Genomic DNA, 22,728 nt, shown 5'->3' on the forward strand with positions numbered 1-22,728 from the left:
TTGGTATGTCACCTGGTATCGCAGCGATAAAACCGCGAAGATATGTATTTATTTTTTACTCCATGAACTCCTAATTTTCTATGCACATATATTTTTTTGAAGTAGAAAATCTCCACATGACTCCTAAGATGACTGGGAACAACAGAAGACAAAAAAGGATATAAAGACTTTAGCATTTGAACATTTGTACAGTTGCAGATTTTATGCCTACATTTTTTTGTTGTTGTTGTTGCCACAATCTCGTAGGTATGTGTGAGATATGAAGGAAGTCAGCTTGGGATGGGTAACTAGAGAAAAAGTCATCGGGGTAAAATTGGATATCAAAACTGGTCTAAATAGTTAACAGGAAAAAGAATCAACCACGTTTGGAAATTTACTAGGAATATAGGTGCCACTAGGGGGCACCCTAATATCCTACAAGGCCTGACCAACATAGCAGGGCAACAATACCACTACTAAATTGCTCTGTAACTGAAAGTATGTGCTTTATTCACATTAACATATGCATGTTCACATACAGCCTGAATACAGAACTTTATTATTTTAAGACTTTCTAGTGTTAAAAATGCATTTATGCTAAATAATTTAGCAATGAATGTAAATACGTCCCTGACCGAGAACGGTACACTGTGCTTCGTTGTACCCAACAAAAAAGAAAGAAAACTTCATCTAGTTTCTGATCTCTTTTCTTCCCAAGCCACACAAAATAAACCAATTAGAGCACTTCCCACTAGGATGATTTTGCCATATCAGTGAGTCATTATTGGGAACACTGTTTACTGATATGAAATATTTGCGTATCTGTACATTGAGACACATACATATGAAATAGGAGATTAGGTTAGTTAGCAAACATATGGAATGTATTTTTAAAACTGATCTAGCACCAGCTCAAGATTTCCACAGAAACCTTGGTCCTGTGCAGACATATTTGGGAAAAGGGTAACTTGCTATTAGAGTATTTTTCATTTGTTGTTCTTAAGCAACTAAAATAAAAAATGTACATGAAATCTTTTCCTCCTGCAACATTTAACCATATTTATGACATTCCTTATTACTAAGGAATGAATTATTGGGTTTTTTTTTTTGTTTTCTCTTATATGTTGTGATTTACGTTTGTTTCCCAGATTTTCAAATTACAAGAATAATTAACTGTCTATTTGTTCATTCCTAGTCTTCTAGGATGATGTGACATAAAAACTTAAAAATTGCACATAGAAGTGTATTTAGAATGTCCTTTGTGCTGTGAAAAATGTGAATCCTCTAAATTTATTAAATCAAGATTTTTTAAGGCCAGGAGATGTTGGAGATGAGAAAGGGAAGGCAGTTTCCCTTGGCTTTTCTTTTTTAGTTATTTTTTCTTTGTCTTTATTGCAGTATTTAGCTTTATTCTTTTTTGAGTTTGTTATTACTAGCATATTAAATATTGAGTTTAACTCTATTCACAATGGACAAAAAAATTCCTGAGGCAAACTTTTTAGTCTAATAAATGATTTTTTTTGCATATGTGTGTTTGTATGATGTGCATGTGTGCATGTATGTTCACATGTACCAGTGTGTGGTGTGCTTGTTAATCTGTGTATTTGCATGGTGTGTATTTGTGTGTGTACATTCATATGTGTGAGTGTGTGTGCACATGTACACATATATGAGTCTATGTGTGTCTTTGAATAAGCATGTTCACATGTATCAGTGTTTGGTGTGCATATGTATATATGTTCACTCATGTGCATGTGTGTGGTGTGAATATGCATGTTTGCTTGTGCAAGTATGGAGTATGTGCATGTGTGTGTGGTGTGTATACATGTTTGCATGTGAGAGTGTGTTGTGCATGTGTGTATGTGTGTTCACATGTGGGAGTGTGTTTGTTTGTGTGTGTGTGTGTGTGTGCCAGAAGTTGATGTTGGGTGCGCTCCTTGACCATTCCTCATTTTCTTTACTGAGGTAGGGTCACTTGCAGATTTGGCTGATGGAGCTAGTCAGCTTCTCCCAGGGATTTCTGGCTTTGAGCAATGGGATGACAGGGGCTTCCAGTATTTGTGTAGGTGTTGGAGATCTGTATTCTGGTTATTTTTTGGTTTATATTCATGTGTTTGGTTTTAGGTTTACAAAGACCAGTGCATGACTTGCTTTTGGCCCATGTTTCTAGCCTTTTAAAACATGAATGTGCACTCTAAAAGGAAATGCTGGTAAGCAAGTAGCAGCCGGTGCTTTCTAACTTGGACTTCCTGTCAGCCAAGTAAAGAACATGCTGAAATGCTCAAGGCAGCTCACAGGTGAAGTTAGGATTTTTTTGCTTAAGCCGGAGGTCTTGTTTTGCTACGGTTCTCTTACAAAATCTCGTTATTATTATGTCAAACAGACAGACAAACAAACTGCATAGCTAAAGAAAAACTTTCAACTTGGTAACACAAGACAAAGTGAAAAGATGAGGTAGCTAGCTGTATCTTTCGAAAGCGGGTGGGCATTACATACGAAGGCCGAAACAAACGTGTAACCAATATGGATACCGCATCACATCTATGATATCTTATGTATTTGCACACTTCACGGACACTGTGAAATACTTTTCCATTCATTGTCTCAGACACATCTGAACATGTAGTATTTTGAGATGATATTTGTATACTGAGCCTGAGAGAAGGACAACTAGGAAGTACGTGATGAATAGGCAGATTAAACAGCCATGGCAACCATAACACAAGAGGAAAAGGACTTATTTCTATCCTAAGCAGCGTTTTCTGAGTTAGAGAGTTTTATCCTGGAATAAATAATTATGTAATGCCTTTGATGCTTATTTTGGTGCTCTGAGACTGAAGACTCACCACATGATTTAGTGTCCCAAGAAGGCTAATTCATCTTGTATTTATGTATATACATATGCATGAACATATACGTAAGTGTACACTCACACATATATGTGTATGTATCCACATAGGTAGTTTCTCTTGAGCAGTTATGAACTTAGTATTTCTGATAGCACAGTGAACTGCAGTCCACAGTCTCTACCTTAACAAAGGTGCCAAGCTGCAAGAATGTTACAGCTATGTAGCTGAAGTCACATGGCAACCAAGATAGCAGTTTCACGAGTGACAGGATTCACGACAGACAAAAGTGCCTGGCTCTGGCTTGCCTCCCCTTGCCACAGAATGATTCTACTTTGCAGGTCCAGGGACACCCTTGAAGATTCCATGCAAGCTGTGACATGTTAGCTAACTCCAGGCCCAGCAATTTCCTCTTGTCTTAAGAGATATATGCTCATTGCAAAAATTTTAAGAGAGGGAGCCTAGTCTAAAAGTTACATTGACTCAGGTCATATATCACGTCATTTGTTTTCCCAGCTTCTAGAAATGAACCATCTTCTGAAAGTTTCTCCTACACATTTAAAACATTTAGCCGAGAATCATCTCACCTTGGTGTCCCCACACCCATAAGTTCTGTTTCAGCTCACTGTTTCAGCTTTAAACATAGGAACAAAGCTTACAGATCATAAAACAGAGAGTATTGGCAGAATCCTTGGCTAATCAAGAACAACAAAAAATTACCTATTTGAAAAATAAACTTGGGGCTGGAGAGATGGATCAGTAGTTAAGAGCACTGACTGCTCTTCCAGAGGTCCCGAGTTCAATTCCCAGCAAGCACATGGTGGCTCACAACCATTTATAATGTGATCTGATCATACTGTATACATAATAAATAAATCTTAAAAAAAAAAAAAAGAAAAACAAACTTTTCTTTGTAAGTATGTGCCTAAGGCCATTGAATCAAATGAAATGGATTTAGGTTTCCAAGACAGCATGAAGGGACTGGCCGGGCCCCTATGAGTTTATTAGGGTCTTCTCTAATCCTAATAGTTATTACTAATAATCCGCACGTATTGGTAGGCAATGACCTCTCTCCTCTTTCACAGTCATTTCCCATTCTAATTGCCTAATATTGGAGAGCATGTCTTGCCAGCCTTGCTTACACAGTAGAAATCCCTACAGATGTGACCCAAAGCTCCACGATTATTACAACTCCTGGCCTTTTCTTATATCGTTAGTCAATATTTGCAAGCGTCATAATCTATGAATAAGGCACAGCTTAGAATAGTTCTATAAAGGAAGAGAATATATGGCTGGTCCCCCTGTTGGCTAAAGGGGAAGAAAGAGCATGCCATGGCCTCTAACCTATGGCTCCTCTGGTCTTTATTGTAGTTGTTTGTGAACCGCAGTCTCTAAAGTAAACTTACTCTTCTGTAATGGCTTTTATTTTGAGACTTGAGATAAAAGTTCTTATATTAAGAAAAAACATGTATTATGACTCAGGTACAACAGGCTAATCTGAAAGTCTGTAGTGCGAACATCTTCTCACACATACTCCTCCCCCCTCCCCTGCACACAGACTTTTCATTTTCATTTGTGTTTCTTCTGAACACGGCTACTCTGGGCCATTTTCTTCAAGCAGAGACTACAGATGATGGACTGACATTCTACCATACCGCCGTTAAAGAGAACGTTTCTGATACCTGGGCATGTGTAGTCTTGTGGAAAAGAACCTTATTTCCCTCATGGACAAGAGCAGCAGTATGGCTAGCAGTATTTCCCCAGAGATGGTCTGATTTAAAAAAAAAAAAAAATCGATACCAACTCTTGACACATTTTCATTTACATCGGCACATGACTTTCAGTCAGGGTACAAATCAATAGGTAGCTTTTAACACTGTCCGACTTTTTCCTCCTATAGGGCTGCAGGCAGGCCATTTGCCTTAACATAGCATGTTTCTTCAGGAGGGAGTTTAGCTGTTCTTTTCTGGGATTAATCACAGCAGCCTAAACTGCAACATTAATCACATGACCATTTCTTCATCACCACTTACAGGCAATTGACTTTTTACTTAGTGAAACCATTTGCAGAAGGTGACAGTTATTCTAAAGGGGTCAAGGGTCAATAGGGAAAGGAAATATTTAGTTCTAAAAAGTGTATAGTATACAGCTTCTTAGGGTAGCACTATGCTTGACACTTATTACAAACCTCAGACTTTGTGGGAACTATCTACAGACAAGGCATAGACTGAGACTTGATTACAAAGGGGACATTGCTGAAAAAGGGGGTCATGGCATTTGATCTGAAGACAACCCGCCTGTCTCCTTTTTAAAGTGGCAGGTCGTAAAGGGTCCCCAATGATTGGCAAAGTGTTTTCTCTGACTTTTGAAAGTGGATTCTTTCTTCTTTTGATTTTCAAGCTAGCTTGGAAATTCAGTTAGATCAGATGCCACACGAGCCTGGCAACCTCTGCAGCATTGGCAGTCTTCAGTAAATGTAGCATGTAGTTCATTACTGTGGTAACTCAGATTTCTAAATAATGAATCAAATCCGTACATTATTTAGAACCCACAACGGGGTTATTAAGCTGAATAAGCAGAGCCTCGCAGAGGTTTGCAGTATATTTATCTAGGGCAGTTACCCAGCACCAAAGTAACATAGTTTAAAAATATATGAAAAGGCAACACCCTGCATTACATCACATTCTATTTGCAATGCCTTCAGATAGCGTTGGTGTCTTCTTAGAGTGCTGCCCAGCGGGATGCCAGTCACTTCTGATGCTTCCCCAAGAGCACTCTGTTGATGAATGAGGAATGCCCCTCCTGGTAAGTATGTAAAGGGAACCAAACTATCTTTAGGAAGGAAAGCTGTGGGCGTCTCCTCTACTGCCTTCAAGTTTAGTACAGCTTGCACACAGCTGTACCTAGCCCGTCCTACATCAGGTCTGAAACACTCCCGGGACACAAGCTGTGGGGAGTTTCTGACACATGGCATTGAAAAGTGGAGCAGATGTGTTGATATGGGGGTGCCCGCAGCTGTTTCTTGTCTATCTTCCTGTCTTCCCACTTCAGAGCATGAGGGCTGGTGTTCTAGATATTGCGGACGTCACCGTGCTGGTGCTCCAGATGTTGTGGACATCACCACGCTGGTGTTCCAGATGTTGTGGACATCACCGTGCTGGTGTTCCAGGTGTTGTGGACATCACCGTGCTGGTGTTCCAGATGTTGTGGACATCATCACAACAGGTTCCCTATGCCTGGGGAGAATCTTGCCTCCATGAAGGAAGATGATGGAAGAGATGACTTAAGGTGATAAACTTTAAGTATATGAACGACTCTCCAGGAAGCAAGCACTAGACAGGCTTTATGTGGTATTTATTTCTTCAGTTGGAAGGCTCTGTTTGTGGAACTGAATGCATGTGTCAATCATTAAAGTTATATCAGCATGCCACCATAGGTCATCGCAGCTGGCATTAGGTGTAGGAAGTTTAAAAGTCTTCCCTCTTAAATAAGCATTTTGAAAAATTTCTGAACTGCAGAATATGTGGTTTCCCCTACCTCTGGGAAATATGAGTAGTCAGCCCAAGATAATACATTTTAAAAAACCCCAATCAAGGTTTTCTTGCAATTGCACACTTACAGGTGTCTTCAGTTATTCTGAAAGATTTTGAAAACAGGCTTTCAGCTCACCTTAACAAGCAGTGCTGCCTTTGTAGGCTGAGTGAGTATTCTTGGAGAAAAAAAACAAGCAGCGTTGACTACGACCTCAGCCTCTGATGACTTCCATTCTTTTTTTTTTTTTTTTTTTTTTTGTCTACATAACAGAATTTTATTCAGATATAAGGAAGAATTTCTTGCAGGATATTTGATCCTATTGTGAATCCCAAGATTGGGAACTGTAAAAACCTGTTTCTAATTGTAGTATTGCTCAGTCTTTGATCCTGGAGCTTTCTGCTTACTGTAAACAAGTACCTGTGTGTGGCTTAACCTTAGCACACACCAGTAATGACTTCCATTCTTACTCCTGAGTCTCGTGGCTTGTTTCTCTGTTAATGCCTTTGTATGGAGCAATATTTATCAGGCAGGATATAAAGAATTTTTGACATTTAATAAATATGTTTAATTTAATATTCTTTGAAATTGTATAATAAATATACCAAGCTATGATTTTATGAATATTAGCTTTTGGATGAGAATGAAATAAGTACAAAGAGGAAAACAATTGAGCTGATTTGAAGTAAAATAATTTTTTTGTAAAGATATATTTTATGTGTGTTAGTGTTTTGTCTGCATGTATACATGTCACCACATGCTTGCAGTGACAGCAGAGGGCAGAAAAAGGCATCAGAACTCTTGGAATTGGAGATACAGGTGGTTAGGAGCCACCGTATAGGTGCTGGGAATTGAACTCCTATCCTTTGGAAGGCAGCAAGGGCTTTTAACTGCAGATCCCCCTCTCCATCCCCAAAGAGAAATTATTATCTAAATAGGGTATAAAGGACAAGAAAACACCTAAACACTTAAACACTCTTAGCCACTGATATAAAGAGAGCTTTTGCAAGCCACAACACAGTGAGTTCAGAGGACACAGTAATCTGTTAGAGAGACAGAAGGGGAGAGAAAGAGAGGAGGAGGGAGAGGGAGAGGAGGGGACTGGAGGGGAGGGAAGGAAAGGAGAAGAAGAGTAGGAGAAAGAGGAAGAAGGGGAGGAAAGAAAGAGGGGGGAGAGGAGGGAGAGAAAGAGCTATAGATAGAATGAATTTCTATGTAGTCCTAAATGACCTGGAATTCACTATGTAGAGCAAGCTGGTTTGACCTCACAGAGTTCACCTGCCTCTGTCTCTCCAGTAGTGGGATTAGAGGCTTACACCAGCACATCTGCTTGCATTTTCAATATCTTTTCTGGTGCTCTAGTTTCCAAAAGATACCTATGTATTTTTATCTTTTTTTAAAAAATATTGAAAAATACTGTACAAAATAGGGTGGAGTTTTGGCTTTTACTTTCAAACTGTTTAACCTATAGGCATTTCTTTATGTTATTCAAATCATATGCCAAGCAAGTGACAATGCAAGGAACTGTACTCCATTCCTCTAACCCCTATGAAAAGCACTAGAAAAATGTATGCATTCAGCCATCCAGTGAGCAGACACATTTCCCACTCCCCCACCCCACCCCCAGTGAACAACTATACTTTGAAGTTAGGTTCTGCACTATGAGAATTCACTGGTCTCCTTCCTGAGCACAGCGAGGGTTAAATTGGCACTGTCCCTGTCTTAACTCCAGCCCTACAGCTTCTATATGCACCATGGGCATTTTCTTCAAGGTGCCTGGCTCTAGGGTTTTCCAGCATTGCTCTTGGGTCCTACCACTCTCTTGGCCTGCACTTGGCCTCATCTCAACAAGATATCTTCAGCACTCATGGGCAGAGCTGATTTTATTTCAGGACTCTGCTGGGTTTTGTTTGGCTCTGTGGAGGTCAGAGCACATGCTTGTCCTTACTTGCAGAAGTCAGAGCCACTTTTCTGACAGCCACTGACCTTCTGATGGATGTCTATGCAAAGAAAATTGAGTTTACTTTTCCGCTGAAATGATCACTCAGAGCCTAAAGTCTATGTCATCAGATCACCAGACCATTTTTTTTTTTGTGGCTTTGAAGAATATTTGCCCTGGATCAGCCTTCATTTACACCCAAACCTTATTTTCACATTTTAACCCATTTCCTTTGAAACAGGAACAGACCTCGGAGCACATACTCTGGCTTCCTGCTCCTCTCCTCAGTCTCCAAGAACATTTTCCAGAAGCTCGTGTCAGAGACAAGAAGAATCTGTCTGAACAACCCAGCGAGCTTTTGGTCTTAGAGATGTGTGATCGCTCTTGGCTGTCACCAGAAGCTTCCAGGGACCAGTGGCTACTTTATTTTGAAGGGTTACAAGGTGAAGAGAATATGTATGACTGAGAAACTTGGTTTGCACAATGGACATATATATTAGAAAAAGAAGACAGGGGCTCGGATGCTGACGGACAGCTCAGGAGAGCTGAAAGCCAGCATCCTCTCTCCAAAGGCCTCCTAACAATGCAAGTCAAAGTATGCGACTGAGGTTTTTCATTAAAACACCCTTTAGCTGACATGCTACTTCAGGATAAACCCCCAGGGCATTTGGTACCTTCAGGAGGTGTATGCATAAAAAATAGTCCATGTGTCCTGTTTCGTATGACTCTAGCATAATTCCGTGACATTAATTCATTAAAAATTGGTGTTTGCCCCTCTCCCATCCCTGGCAAGAGACACCTTGTTGGTGGTGTTCTTATATCAGTCAGGGGTGGAGCAGATGAGCAGATGGCAGTCCTTTGTTCATCCCGGCTTGATGCCTGGCTTGGTGGCCAAAGCTGTTTTATGTCCAGGACACATGAAAATCAAACCAAACCAAATCAAATCAAATCCAGGCAGCACATATTGGGAGGAGGAAGACAGACAGAGACCTGCAGACCACCATGCCACCCACAGACCTGCCCTCTGGCCCATGGTACAGGTGGGGTGAAGCTGTATGGAAGACATGCCCTTGCCCACACAGCACGAAGCTCTGCCTCTCACCACCTGCAACATTCAGGAGAACCAGCCCTGTACCTCGCCTGAACAGCACAGCACAGCACAGCAGAGCTGACCCTGACGGTGTGGGTACAGGGAGCTTGCCCACCCCGAGGGTGAGAGCATGGGAAAGCTGTGTTGAGGGTGATGCCTTCCCCGCCCTGGACTCTCACCACCTGCAGCAGTTGGGTGAGCTGGCCCTGTCCTTCACCCCCTGCAGCCCTCAGGAAAACAGGCCCTGTACCTTGCCAGAGCAACACAGTGGAGGTGGCCCTGATAGCAAAGACCTGGTGAGCTAGCCTGGAGTGTGTGAGAGCAGGAGAGTTGGCCCAGCTCTTCTCAAGGTACAGGAATTGGGAGAGTGGGCCCCATGCCTTGACTGGCTTCACAGTGGAGCTGGCTCTGGAGGTGTGGGTGCAGGTGAGCTTGTGCAAGGGCATGAGAAAAGGAGAGGAGACCTTGCTTCCTGCCATGGTAGCATTGGGCAGCCTAGTCAGAGCAGTGCTAGAGAGCTCTCCCTGTGGTGTGGATAAGGGAAAGCCTCACACTGACCAACTGGGCTGCTACTTAGGCCCTGATCCAAGGCTCTGAGTTGGTCCACCTCAAAATCTATATCTTCTGTGAATGATTGGAACACGTGAAAGGGCCAGTCCTGCTGATCCACATGAACATTTGCAAGTAAAGATGTGTGGACAGAGGCTATGCTGTGTGAGACACACTGTGACACACTACAGATTCCATGCTAAGGTGTTTTTCTGCTTTGTTTTCTTTCTCTGTATCTATGTTTTCATTTTGGGAGAAGGTTGCAAGTATGAAGGGCAGATATGAGGCCACAGGAAGGTGAGTGGGACTGGGTTGCATGATGCAAAACTGACAAGGAATCGATAAAAAGTTTAAAATTTAAAAAAAAATTGATATTTATTGAAACTTTGATAATAAAATATAGCACTGGTCATAGTTTGTGTGTTTGGTACGACATATTTATCCAAGGAGCTACAGCCATAATTAACATTTTTCTTTCAACAAACTACCATTTGTCACCATAAGAAAAATGTCAAAAAATAAGACTCAGTGAGCTGTAAGGACTTACCCTCCTGGTCACTAATGAAGATACCCTCTTTGTAATGACTGTGTGTAAACCTGACACAGCTAATAGCTGAGCTGTTTTTTTTTTTTTTTTTTTTTTTTTCCTTTTTAAATAATTCACTTTACATCTCAATTGTAGCCTCCTCCCACCTCTCCTCCTGGTCCCACTTTCCCTCTCTTTCCCCCCTATTTCCCTCTCTTACTGCTCAGAAAAGGAGTCCCCGCCCCAGCCCACCCCAGCACATCAAGTCACATCAGTACTGAGTACATCTTCTTCCACCGAGACCAGACAAGGCAGCCCACCAGAGGGAAGTGATGGAAAAGCAGGCAACGGAGTCTGTGTCAGAGAAGGCCCAGCTCCCTTTGCTACAGGACCCACATGAGGACTAAGCTGCCCATGGGTTATCTATTTTGTGTAGAGGGCCTAGGTCCAGTCCATGCATAGTCCTTGCTTGGTGCTTCAGTCTCTCTATGCCTGCCTGGACCCAGGTTAGTTGGCTCTGTTGGTCTTCTTGTGGAGTTCTTGTCCCCTCCTCACATTCCTTCCATCCTTCCCCCACTTTTCCACAAGGCTTCCCATGTTCCACCTAATGTTTGGTTGTCTCAGCATTTGTATCGATCTGCTGCAGGATGGAGCCTCTCAGAGGACGACTACGCTAGGCTCCTGTCTATCCATGAGCATGACATTTAAGTTACATATTTTTGTATGTAAGAGTGTTTCCCCTGAAAGTATATATGTGTACCACATTTATGCCTGGTGTCTGAGGCTTGTTTTAAGTTTACAAATAACCCAGGAGTCTCTCACACTGAAAAAAAATTCTGTACTATTTTGCACACATCTGCTACCACACCCAGAACACAACACATCCTACACAATAAGATTTCCCTGGGAAAATATTGTTTTGGCAGCACAAAACTTCCTTAGTGAAAGCAAAGTGTCATTAAATAGACAATAAGGATGGGTGAAATGGGTTTCACATGTGTTCGTTTACAAGTGGGTTTGATTACTTATGGCATTAGCAAAATTTACATTGATTAACCAGTGAGCAGAAATGCTGTTTTCGATCTGGTCTGAACAAATCAATTTTACTTAACACTTTAAGCTTTTTTTTTTTTTTTTTTTTTTTTTTTTTTTTTTTGCCTTTGAGGTATTTAGGGTAAGTAGGTATTATATCGCCTGTGGGAAAACACTATGCTTGTAATTAAGCAAAGAAGGCAATTCCACCAAAAGAAGAGAAATTGAGTAAAGTTTTCCAGGTAATGGGATTCTCTGAGATGCAAAGACTATTGGTCCTTGGACGAGATCGATTGCAGTGCCATTTTCAATGAGGCTAAACTAAGTGTAGCAATCTCTCTGTTGAAGTTGGCCATGAGACGAAATAGCCATTCCATCATGTAGGAACGAAGGAAGGAGCTCAGGAACGCTGCTTGTCAAAGAGCCTGGCACAGAGCCTGATTTCCATAAACACTCCCTGATTCCAACGAGGCCTGTGTGAAACAGATTCTCCTTTCTCCATTCACGATGTTACTTGTACTCTTCTATAACCAGCAGTACAGCTCAAAACTTCACATAATAGGTGAATTCTGAATCTCCAAACGTATCTATAGCAACTTCTTTGTGTGTGTTTGTGCATGTGTGTGTGTGTGTCTGTGTGTGTCTGTGTGTGTGTATGTGTGTGTCTGTGTGTGCAAATGTGGTGGGCAGAGATCAGGCTTGCATGGTATAGCTTTCTTTTGAGACAGGGTCTCTTACTGGTCAACACCTCACTAAGTAGGGTATGTTCATTGGTTAGCAAGTGCCAGAGATCCATCTGTCTTCATATAGGTTTCAGATGGCAGTGAGCTGTCATGTGGTACTGAGAACTGAACCTGAGACTTCTACAAGAGCAGCTAGTGGTCTTAACTGCTGAGCCATTGCACCAGATCCCTGAATTAGATTTTCATGACTTGGTAAATTTCATCCACAAAATTCCAACAAGAAGAAATGGCCTATTACAACCAGCCTGACAACCTGAGTTTGATCCCTGGGTCTCCCATGGTGAAAAGAGGAAACTGACTCCTCCAGCTTGTCCTTTTACCTTCTCCAGGGCACAGTGACATAAGTGAAGTCCCCAGAGATGTCTGAATTAATACATGTAATAAAAAGGCTTTAAAGATCCAATTAACATCATACATATTAATGATTTTCCCATCACCATGTCTACTTAACGTGTGCTGGAACTTAATAGTTCGTGAAATGGGCAAGAAGAAGAAAAGGTAGATGCAAAAAGAAGGAGACTGTCTTTATTTTGAAGATGAACAGTATTGTCTATATAAAGAGACAGATGGAATATAGAAAAATACTCTTAGAATAAGAGGCCTTCGTGTTGTTGCAGAATCTGAGTTCAATTGTGTTGTATAGAATGGTAACAGTATTAAATAACAAGGAAGACTCTAGGGAGAATGCTTAATTCTCATTCAGAAGGACCAATAGAATATACACTGGAAGCAGTTGAAGAGAAGGAACAGGGAGGAAGCCTACCATAGAGGTCCTCTGAATGACTCCACGCAGCAGGAGATGCAAGCAGATGCTGAGAAAGCACAGCCAAACTCCAGGGTGGAGCACAGGGAGTCTTATGGAAGAGTTGGGCAATAGAGGAACCCAGAAGGATCAGGACCTCCACAAGGAGACCAGGGGAGCCAACAAATCTGGGCAGAGGAGGGGGGGGGGTGCTGCAAAGACTGATGCACCAACCAAGGACCATGCATGGTGAGGACCTAGACCCTCTGCTCAGATGAAGTAGATAGGCAGCCCAGGCTCCTTGTGGGTCCCATAATGTGGGGAGTAGGAAGTACTTCTGACATGGACTCTGGCTCCTACACATTGATCACTTCCTCCTGGTGGGGCAGCCTTGCCAGGCCGTAGAGGAAGAGAATACAAGCAGTCCAGATGAAACTTGATAGGTTGAGGTCAGATGTTAGGGGAGGAGGGCTCCCCTTTTCTGAGGACTAGAGGGGAGAGAGAGAGGGTATAAGGGAGGGAGGGTGGGGTCAGGAGGTTACAAGGAAGGGGGATACAGAAAAGATGTAAAGTGAACAAATTATACATTAAAAATTCAAAATAATAAAAATTCAGGTAATTAATTTTATTCCTTCTCAAGTCTTTGATGGGGTTGAAGACCAGATAGTTTAGTTTTATAATTAAGCTTAGTTGTTTAGGGGTTAATATATTTTTGGGTCTAGATAGATGTTTTAAATTGATAAAGATAAGATATGATAGACATGGATTTACATTCAGAATTTTAGATGCACCAAGATAGGAAAGATGTTTTCTTCAAGGCTGCCAAATACAAGTAGCCAAAACACTATGAATGCAACATTTATATAATTCCTGATTGTTTCATGGTTCTTCTTGTTGTAGGTAGTTTATTGTATATATGTGTAAACAGTATATGTAAAAAAGAAAAACAATAAACCCTTCCATAAATAAATAAATAAATAATAAAAATTAAAAATAAAAAAGAATGACAACAGTAATCAATGTGAAATCAGTGCCATAAAAATAGTAGAAATGTATGGACTGTTTGGTAAATAATATTTACAAACATTTGCAAAACGTATGCAACAATCAGAACACACGGCTGAGAGAAGTTAGACAAGAGTCAATAATGGATGTACAGATGTAAGCTGGGCAAGGGCTAATTTTGATTGTCAGCCTCGCCGAATGGAGAGCCAACTAGTAGAGTAGTAAAGCACTTCTCTGAGTACATTTCCAGGACCGAGTGGCCTGTGAGGGTTCTTATGTATCAATATACATTTTACATTTATTTTTATTTTATGTAGATGAGTGATTTGCCTGCCTGTATGTGTACTATGTGAATGCCTAGGACCTGTAAAGACTAGAAGATGGTGTCTGATCCCAGGAAACAGAGTTACTAATGGAGGCAAGCTAATGTATGGGTGCTGGGAACCTAAGCTAGGTCATCTGTAAGAGCAGCAAGAGGTCTTAAGTGTTGAGCCACTATTCTAGCCCCATTAATGGTTTAGTTCATTGATGACTTCAAACTTTGAAGGGAGAGGTCATACAAACATGGAGAACAGACATTGGAGGAAGTAGGTGTGGCTTTAGATGGTACCTGCTGGTCCTCACAAGTCCTGTCATGCCTCTTTGTTTCCTAGATGCCATGAAGGAAACATCTTCCTTCTCCAGTCTCTGTCCATCTTCTCAGGGGCTCGAAAACAAGGAAGGCAGCTGAAAATGGACTAAGGCATTTGAAAACTTGAGTCAAAACACACCTTAGTCCCTCTCAAATTATGTCTTTCAGGTGTTTGTCATGGAGATGAAATTCTGACTCACACAGGTTAGAAACACTAATATTATCAACCTTTTGATTCTATCTAAACTGACTTATAGACCCAATGTAATCTGAGTTTACATTCTGGATTCTGGAATCTTTTTTTTTTTTTTTTTTCCTCTTCATTTTTGGTTGAAACTGACAAGGAGATTTGGAGTTTTATAAGATCTCCAACAAGCAAAACAGAGTTGAAAACGAACAAAGATGTAGGGTTATATTTGATTTTAGGACATTATTTATCTATTCCTTGATAATAAATGAATAATCGATCATAGTAACCATATGTAGATAAGCAGGGAGATACATGGAGCAGAAGGAGGAGACCAGGGAAGAATGCATGGCTATCTGGCTGACTGCTTTTTGACAAAGGAGTTCAGTGGAGAAATCATGGTCCTGCAACAACTGGATGTCCACACAAAAAGCAAAGCAGAGAAATGTCTTATAATGTATGCAAATATTAGCTTATAATGTACCAGAAACCTAATGGACAACCCAGAGTTATAAAACCCAAAGAACGCATAGGACTAAATCTTTGGGTAGAAAATGCTTTTTAATATATTTACAGTTAGTAGAGGTGTGTGTGTGTGTGTGTGTGTGTGTGTGTAAGGTGTGAGGAGCAGGGAGGCAAGAAGAGATACATGGAAAAGTGTGTATGTTTCATATATATCTGCAACATGCGGGTTTATCTATACATACATTTACTGTACTTGGATAGATAAAATATGGAGCAAAGTATATGTAGATAAGATTAATGTAACTGAGACAGGGGAACCACAGAGTAACACAAATAGAGACATCTTAATGTAAGGAATAAGTAAACTTGAGGTTGGAGAGTCAGATATTAGTTAAAAGAGGTAAAGAGAAACTCACAGATACAATAGCTAAAAGAAGCAGGTATCACACCCAAAACTGACAGAGGGCAAACAAGGAAACACTCCGTCGTTATCAGTCAAATTCTATGACATTGAACTATAGACTGTCAGTGAGGGGATAGCCTTGGCTCAAGAGAGGTGGCCTTGGCTCAGTAGTGGAACTAGTCTTCTGAAATTCACTCTCCTGCATCAGCCATCAGAGAATGCTGCAGGAACAGTCTGTACTTGTAGATGCCGGCTCTGCAGGAGCCTGGCGCTGGAGGGGCATCACCACTGAAAGTGCCTGTCTAGTGTGCACAGCAGTACCGAGAAGCAAGACCCCGGCTTTGGTTGTAGCTCCATTGTGCCTTCTGTGACAGAGCTTAGTGTGAAGCTGAGGAAAGGTGGCAGAGAGCTGAGGTCCAGGCTCATGAAGCAGGTAAAACACATGATGGAAGAGCTGGGGTCCACTCTCACAGAGCAGCCAGAAAGTGTGATGATGCTGAGTCAGGAACTAGTACAGAGGCCAAAGAGGACTCTGGAAATTTCAGGAGGCAGGGTGTGCTAGATGCATCTTGATTGTGGTAATGGAGCCACAGACACATGTATATAAATCTTACCAAAGCAAATGTGAAATATGTGGCATTTCTTTACATCAATTACACCCCCAAAAAAGTGTGAAAGCACTTATAAAATTCTTTTTATTCTTTTTGAATAGAAATAACTCTAGTGTTAGTTAGGCATTTCGGTGGAAGAAAGTTTGTATCCTTGTGTCTAAGTATGAGTGTACATATGTATATATTTAAGTATATATTTCATTCAAGTGAGTAATTTGCTGACCATTAAGAAGCCTTGGCCTTCACTTACCAGGAAACTGGGACAGAGGGGAGGACATCCTATTGGGATTCTAGATGAGAGAAGCATGGGAGAATAGCAAAGTAGAAGGATCCAGAGGGTCCTAGAAACCTACAAGTAGAACATTATGAAAGGCAGATTTGGGCCCAGGGGTCACACTCAAACTAAGGCACCAGCCAAGGACAATACAGGTGGTAAATTTTAAACCCCTACTCAGATCTAGCCAATGGTCAGAACATTCTCCATAGTTGAGTGGAGAGTGGAGTATGACTTTCACACGAACTCTGGTGCCTCATATTTGACCATGTCCCCTGGAGGGGGAGACCTGGTGGCACTCAGAGGAAGGATAGCGGGTTACCAAGAAGAGACTTGATACCCTATGAGCATATACAGGGGGAGGAAATCCCCCTCAGTCACAGTCATAGGGGAGGGGAATAAGGGGAAAATGGGAGGGAGGGAAGAATGGGAGAATACAAGGGATGGGATAACCATTGAGATGTAACAAGAATAAATTAAAAAAAAAAAAAAAAAAAGAAGCCTTGGCCTTACTCAGAGTGAACTCTTCTAGGGATTAACCAGTATGTCCACACTGATGATCACTCAAGGAGTATAGTTTGAGGAAGTTGGGTCTACCTGTCTGTCAAGTGGGACAGGAATTAAGCTTCTCTTGATAAAACTCGGTGTTTCAGGGAGCTCTGCATGAGATCTGATGCTCACAGACGCTGACTGTCTGGCTCCATCACAGAACCTCTTCCCCTTCCCTGAGCTGTGCTCTGCTTCTAGCTTTGGTTCGACATCCTAGACCTTAGCTTTTTTCCTGTAGGAGAATTGGCTCAAGGTTGCTTCTCACAGGGACATTTAGATATTATGCTGGGCAATAGGTGTGCTTGCTACCCTGTTGGGCTAGAAAGTCATGCCATCTCTCTCTCCAGTCCCTTTATGTTGATATTTGCTTAGTGCTTACGATATTCGGGCATTCTATTAGTTAATAAGGCTTCTGTAATACACACACACTTTTTAACCTTTTGGTACATACATTTAAATTATTTTATTTTATTTTTAACTTGTTTGCTTCACATTCTGATTGTAGCCCTCTCCCTCATAAGCTCCCAGTCCTACCCTTTCTTCCTGAAGCCCCCTCCTTCCCTCCCTTAGTCCTTGGAAAGGGGAGCCCTCCTTCCCTAACATCTGACCTCAGTCTATCAAGTCTCATCTGGACTACCTGTGTCCTCTTTCTCTTATGGCCTTGCAAGGCTGCCCCACCAGAAGGAAGTGACCAACATGTGGGTGCCAGAGTCCATGTCAGAAGTGGTCCCTACTCCCCATATTGTGGGACCCACAAGGAGACTATGCTGCCTATCTAATACATCTGAGCAGAAGGTCTAGGTCTCCACCATGCATGGTCCTGGTACATACATTTTTGTTAGGAAAATATAAGCACAGTCCCTAGCATGGCTCATATAATAGTCACTTAACATAATGTGAAGATTCCTCTCCCAGCATGCCGTCTTAAGCTCCAGTCAGGATCACTGAAGCTCCTGAGGGTCAGGACTCAAAAATGACACCCTGTGGTGTCACCTTTCACAGAACACTTAACTCTTCAGCTAAGCTCTGGAGAGATGACTGGTTACTAGAGATTCGGTTTGTTTTTCCCATGGCCTAGTTGAAATTAATCATTTTAAAAGTAATTGACACTGTTGATGAGTTACATCACTGTAGTGTAGAGCCTATCCATTGTTTTAGCTCTCGGTCACTGTCACTCAGAAGAGAGATCAAGCTCTTTGTGTGAGGGATGGTTGGCATGAGTAGAGAGGGTGGAGAGGGTTAAGGCATGTACTCATCATCACTTCAGTCAATCAGCCAGTCAGCAATCAATCGTGTGTGTTAACTGTGTGGTCTGTACGTCTGTGAGTGGTCTGTGTGCATACATGTGCAGACCAGCAGAAGTTACAGGCTATCTTCCTGTATTGCATTCCACCTTATTCCTTTAAGATGGATCTCTCACTGGACCTAAAGCTCTTTGTTTCAGTGATTCTGGCTGGCTAGTGAGCTCCTGGGTAACCTACCGCCCTCTCCCTCCCATTGTTGGGGTTGTAGGTATGCAGGTTACTTGCCTAGCTTTTATGTAGGGCTGCAGATTTGGACTCAGGTCTTTATGCTGGTTGTACCAAGCTCTCTTACTCACTGGTCCATCTCTCCAGCTCAAAACACATTTTTGAACACGACTTTGTTCTTAGAATAAGTCCAGTCCTGTAGTGGAGGTGCAAGAGCCCTGTATAAATTCAGGTTTTCCTTGCAGGCCTTGGGTTGTTAAATGATAAAACTCCTAGAGAGAGATGACCCATCTCAGGAACAGTGTTGTAGTCTTGAGATGAAAACAAAATCAAAATTGAGCAGGTTGCTGGTCTCATAGTCGGTGACATCTATGGTTTCCCAGGATGTTCAAGAAATTGAAAATCTGGGAAGAAGGATTTGAGGGAAGGTGGGTATGAATATGCTGAAAAAGACCTTGTGTGAGATGGTACATGGCAGACCATTCGAAAGTCCATGAAAATAACAACAAAACTGTAAAGAAATTGCCTCTTAAATTTATACATTCTAAAATACAACAGCTTCCACTCTCTCAGTAAGACATTTAAAAGGGGTGTGCAACTTGCATACAAAGTTATAACTATTAATACAGTTGAGCACTTTGGCAAACTCTTTTCAAAAGGAATGTGGCAAGTCCTTGCTTTCAACATTGCTTCGCAAAAATTTCATAGCTGTAATTACATTCACTTCATAATTGAAGGTAAACATAAAATATCATTTTGCTGATTCTCTATTGACTCAATAAGTTCATCACCCCAAATTACAGAGAACATGGAGAACCGGCTGCTTGTTTTCAGTAAACGCTAATTTTGTACTGACTTTGAAAAGACGATATGCATGGGCCTGGAAGAAAATAATAATGTTTCAGTAGGTGTGGCATGGAAGCAATGCGCCTCTCAGACAGTTCTGTAATGCTATTGATAGAGCAGAATGAATCCAGTGCTTTCTGGGTACAGGGCACCAAAGAGAAATCTCTCAATGGGCACTGCAAGGAACTGACCCGTATTTGTATTGAAAAATAAAGCACGAAACAATTTCAGGTTTGTAAGGGAAACATACTTAGCAAATTAGATCCACAGTGTTCCCCAGGTATTATAAGGACATTCTAAATAACTGTGGCAGACCTTAGTAAGGTCATTTACACATCATTTTCTAAGTCATTTATTGGTTGGCTAGTAGAATGGCCTGTCCCCACGAGGGATATCTGTCTTTTGGCTCCCATCCAGCTCCCCCAGCACCAGCTTCCCTCTCTCTCTCCATGAATAGCCTTCCCTTGACACTGTCCATGTTGGGCTGCAAGTGAGCATCCCCCAAGACAGGGCCAAGAGCCAAATCCTATTTCACACATGGTTTGTGATCCAGAACTGATCATCTACACTTATTTTCTTAAAATTAAGTGTAGACCTTTACTAATTCACTGTAACTTTGGGACCAATTATAGGTGTGTGGGCACACATGTTCATGCATGCATGTATGCATGGTATGTACAAATGCCTGCCTGTGTGTGGCACATGAGGGTATGTGAATAGGTGTATGTGTGTGAATACACCAGAGATTGATATCAGCTGCCTTTCTTCCTCAATTGCTCTTCACTTTATTTTGAGTCAGGGTCTCTCACTTGACCCCACAACTTGCTGGCTTGGGCAATCTAGCCAGCCAGCTTTCTCCAGGATTCACTATCTCTATCTCCTAAGTGCTTAGATTACAGGTAGGGCAACCTACTGGCCTTTGTTTACATGGGTTCCACAGACTCAGACCCTGCTCCTTAGGCCTGCACAGTAAGCGCTTTAGTACTGAGCCATCTTCCTAACGTCAGAGCCTTAGTTTGAAAACCCATGAAGCTTTCTGTCTCCAACAACCACCATAACTCTGAAAAATCACATATTTTATGTGGCTCTCTGTGTGTGGGTGTGTATGTGTGTGTGGGTGTATGTGTGTATAAACCACAATAGTACCATAGTCCATGAAGGCCAGAAAAAAGCATCAGATCTTTTGGAACTGGAGTTAGTACGTTGTTAGCCACTATGTGAGTGCTGGAAACTGAATCTGGGCTCTTTGTTGTTGTTATTTTTTTCATTTTTATTCATTAAACATTTTTATTTTTTCCTATACATTTCTATTATTACACATATATTCAATAGATTACCTATAGCAAGAAGACCCATGACACAAGCAGGGATTATATAAATTTTTCTTTTTTTAAATTTTTTTATTATTAATTTATTCTTGTTACATCTCAATGGTTATCCCATCCCTTGTATCCTCCCATTCTTCCCTCCCTCCCATTTTCCCCTTATTCCCCTCTCCTATGACTGTGACTGAGGGGGATTTCCTCCCCCTGTATATGCTCATAGGGTATCAAGTCTCTTCTTGGTAACCTGCTATCCTTCCTCTGAGTGCCACCAGGTCTCCCCCTCCAGGGGACATGGTCAAATATGAGGCACCAGAGTTCGTGTGAAAGTCATACTCCACTCTTCACTCAACTGTGGAGAATATTCTGACTATTGGCTAGATCTGAGTAGAGGTTTAAATTTTACCACCTGTATTGTCCTTGGCTGGTGCCTTAGTTTGAGAGGGACCCCTGGGCCCAAATCTGCCTTTCATAATGTTCTACTTGTAGGTTTCTAGGACCCTCTGGATCCTTCTACTTTGCTATTCTCCCATGCTTCTCTCATTCTTTGTGTTTTGGCTATTTGTATTTGACAGCCTTGAAGAAAACATATATCCTATCTTGGTGTGTCTAAAATTCTGAATGTAAATCAATCTCCATCACATTTGGGTTCTTTGCACAAGCAGTAAGCACTCTTAAATGTTAAACTGCTGTTTAGTACTTTGAACAACCATTTAAAAATCTGTCTGTGGCCCTGACTTCCTTTTCCTTTCTCACCAAGTCCAATGTTCCCACTCCAGAAATGTCTTTTTCTTCATTTTACAAAAAGTACTTATTTACTTTAAAATTTTTTCATTAACTTATTTAATCATTTTACATCCTGATCGCATCCTCCCAGTCCTACTCTCATACCCTCCATCTTTTTTCCTCAGAGAAAGGGAGTCCTGCTCCACCCCCCATGGATACCAGCCTACCCTGGCACATCAAGTTGCATCAGGGCTAAGTGCATCTTCTCCTACTAAGGCCAGACAAGCCATCACTGCCCATTGGTAAACTCAGTTATCTCCTTACGCCATTCGAGAACTCACAGAGCTTATTGTTGGAAGCACATACAACCATGCTGATTAGCCTCACTTCAAGATGACTACAGTTTCAAAAATCTTATCACGTGTCTCCATAAATCCAATTTCTCCCTTCCTCAAGATGATTATTGCACAGCTTCCTTGTTTAAATATCTAGCTCTGCCTTTTCACAATTTACTCTAGGCTGGTGCTGGTTACTTCACATGAAAAAAGATCAATAGGGAATGTAACATATTCCTGACATGACCCTTGTCTACTTTTGTGCTACATATTTGCCCAGTTTTTCACACTTTCTAGTGAAGAATGGTTTATGAGCCAATGAAAAGCCAGTACCCTCCACCCACCTTCAAATGTACCCCTCTTAGTTAGTACTTCCCATGAGCTCCCATAAATGGCAGGGGTATTTACTCAGTAGCTCAGGAAGCATTTGTTGATGTGTCACTTCTACTATTCCTTTCACATGCCACCTTCAAATACATAGGTATCTGTCTTCATGCCACAGTGAGCCCTGCCTGCCTCCAACATCCTCTGTCCTCTGTAGATCAGATTACCTCAACTTAGCTCAGTTCTCCATCTCTCAGCTGGGGGTGTGTGTGTGTGAGAAACTTTCTGCTGGGAGGTTCTGTTATTCTGAAGGCTTCACAATCCCTTTTCTAAGGTAAAGATAAGAGTTATCTTTTAGTTTTAGTTACTATTTTATTGCTATAATGAAATACCATGACCAAAGCAACTTATTGTTTACTTGGGGGCTTGCTTATAGCTTCAGAGAGTGAGCCCATGACCATTATGGTGGGGAGCATGGCAGCAGGCGGGCATGGCACTGGAGCAGTAGCTGAGAGCTTACATCCTGATGTGCAAGCAGAAGGCAGAAAAATAGGACTGGACTTGGTCTGGGTTTTTGAACCTCAAAGCCTTTCTCCAGTGACTC

General features: G+C 41.5%; 1 protein-coding gene and 1 non-coding gene across 3 annotated transcripts in view; one reads left to right on the forward strand and one right to left on the reverse strand.

Annotated features, from left to right (window-relative positions):
• Window positions 1-22,728, reverse strand: part of Hs3st5 (heparan sulfate-glucosamine 3-sulfotransferase 5) — a 278,484-nt gene that overhangs the window by 29,085 nt on the left and 226,671 nt on the right. The gene's annotated exons all lie outside the window — the stretch shown is intronic.
• LOC127205396 (small nucleolar RNA SNORA48) lies at window positions 9,071-9,216 on the forward strand. The gene has a single exon (XR_007832612.1). It is a non-coding gene; the product is annotated as a small nucleolar RNA SNORA48 (small nucleolar RNA).

This window comes from Acomys russatus, chromosome 21 (genome assembly GCF_903995435.1).
Source record: "Acomys russatus chromosome 21, mAcoRus1.1, whole genome shotgun sequence".
NCBI lineage: Eukaryota > Metazoa > Chordata > Mammalia > Rodentia > Muridae > Acomys > Acomys russatus.